This window comes from Charadrius vociferus, unplaced genomic scaffold, assembly GCF_000708025.1.
Source record: "Charadrius vociferus isolate BGI_N301 unplaced genomic scaffold, ASM70802v2 scaffold259, whole genome shotgun sequence".
Classification (NCBI taxonomy): Eukaryota; Metazoa; Chordata; class Aves; order Charadriiformes; family Charadriidae; genus Charadrius; species Charadrius vociferus.
The window spans coordinates 503,387-505,600 of NW_009661368.1; the positions used below are offsets into that span (position 1 = coordinate 503,387).

Genomic DNA, 2,214 nt, shown 5'->3' on the forward strand with positions numbered 1-2,214 from the left:
CGGTAATGCGGCCCCTGTCCGTCAAGCGGCGGGGTTAAAGCCGCTCGCGAGGCACTCGCTGGTCCCAAATACAGACATTTCTGCATGGAAAAAAAAAGACAGAAAAAAAAAAAAGCCCCTGGCAGTAACTAAGCACTACATCATGTCCACAAAAATAATTTCTGCAACAGATTTATTTGAATATCAAATAAAATAGCACTAAAATAAGAAGTGTTTCAAATAATGAATTAGATTCCACTTAATGGTAGAAACAGATCCATTTACAGAGGGTGAAATACTAAAGCAGACATCTGTTTAATCCAGAGGTTTTAGTGAATAAAATGCTTCTCCGTGTCCCCGCAGGAAGGCCAAAGCACCAGCACAGCCCAAGCCCTGGGCACCGCCTGGGCCCTGCGGCTGCACCCACCCCGACAGCCGCGCATACCAGCTACCCGGGGGTAAACCCGGCCCTCCTCCCGCAGGATACGATACAGGGACTGCCTTCCCCCAGAGAGCGGGAAGGGAAATCCCAGTTGCTCCAAACCACCCGGGAATTTCTCCAAATTTGACCAAGCCGACAGTCAAGGACTGCTCCTGGGTCATCACTTCATGGTGCGCTGAAATCACTGCGTTTTTGAAGCAGGCGAAAAGGCACGTGTGCCTCCCAGAGGCTGCCCTGCTGTTTGGAGGATCACAAATTAACTGATAATTAGCTGGAATCATGTCTCAAATTAGTGGTTCTTAATGAAAAAATGGCTCAGGAATTCCATGAGTCCTGGACTCAAGAGTTATATATATATCTGTGTGTCTCAAAAGTTCTGGAAAACATAAATGATAACAATTTGCTGCTGACACAGAAGGTGGTATTTATCTGAGGGGGGATTTTTCTGTTTTCTGTTAACTGGGTAATAAGCCAATCAAAAGGCACTAGCTTGGGGTGCCTCAATTTGTTGGACCAGGCTGTGTTTAGGCCAAGTGATGGCATCAAGGGATGCCGTGTTCATCAGTCATTGGTGAGGTTAGGCTGCTCTGATGCCAAAGGTTTTGCTAAGATCCCCTTAGGGTCACGGTGACCCCCATAATGCCTGTAAGGCAGTGGTGTCCACGCGGATGAATCAATGTCCATTCAGTAGGACGTGGCACCTTTAAATGTGTTTCGAGATACGTGACCATATGTCCCCATTATGAATGTGTAGATACAACGGGGTTTAATTGAGGTACCATTCTTGGGAGTGTTTCCCAAGAGACCATCAACATCTGTTCGTCATCTTGTTATGTCGAAGCAAAAAGGCCTTCAGCATGAAAAAAGCAGCAAATTGCTAACAAGGTTTGGCTTTGGATGGGCTATAAAATTCTCTTGTAAAATGGTTATTAGTTTTGCCGTGGTATCGGCTGGAATAAAGCTGCATCTTTCTGTAATAACACCAGTGTAGCTGCCTAAAGACAAACCTCACAAAAGGAAAAAGGTGCTTTGATGCCCCTTCTAATCTCACCTCAGTGCGACGAGACAGAAGACCATCAAGGAGAGGGTTTGCTCCTTTCCTAGAGACAAACCAGCACTTGGGACACATCTGAAGAGCGTTCCTTTTTCTCTCCTTGTCTGGGGGAGGAGGGAGAAACCGTAAGTCAGTTCATAGACTCTGGTGAAACTCCAAGAGCTGATACAGCCATGGTACCACCATATCCCAAGGGAGGGTGGGGTCGTGAGCATTTACCATTGTGTGAGAGCGTTGGCTTTTAGAAACACCACCTTAAAAGTGAATTGATGCATGAGGCAACCTACTGGTGACCTGGTACGGACAGAGGTAGGACAAGGCTGCTGAGACTCTAACAGAAAGATAATAAACCAACATAACGCTGTCCACTGGCTTTCCGGAAATTCTTCATTGACATTTCCCAGGTAATCGTAGTCCCCTGTGTTGATGAATTTCTAACAGATCACGTATTAATGCTTTTTTTCTAGGATGTCCAAGATTTTGAAAGCTCCATCAAGGGAACAGGAATCCTGTCCCTCCCGGATACCCTGCCAAGTGTCAGAAGTTCCCAGTAACAGAACTGGGATATTAAGAGGGTAATTCTGCAGGAAAATCTCGGTGCTATTTGGAGAAGGTGAGGGCCACACTGGACTGTGAGAGGCCCGATCACCCTAACGAGCCCTTTGAAAGAGCTACATCCCCGGCCAGTTTATTTAGGGCTAGCAGACAGCCAGGCCCCCGCCGCGTTGGTGACAGGTCC

General features: G+C 46.9%; 1 protein-coding gene across 1 annotated transcript in view; it reads right to left on the reverse strand.

The window, feature by feature from the left end:
- Positions 1-2,214, reverse strand: part of TMEM189 (transmembrane protein 189) — a 24,805-nt gene that overhangs the window by 21,920 nt on the left and 671 nt on the right. The window lies entirely within an intron of this gene.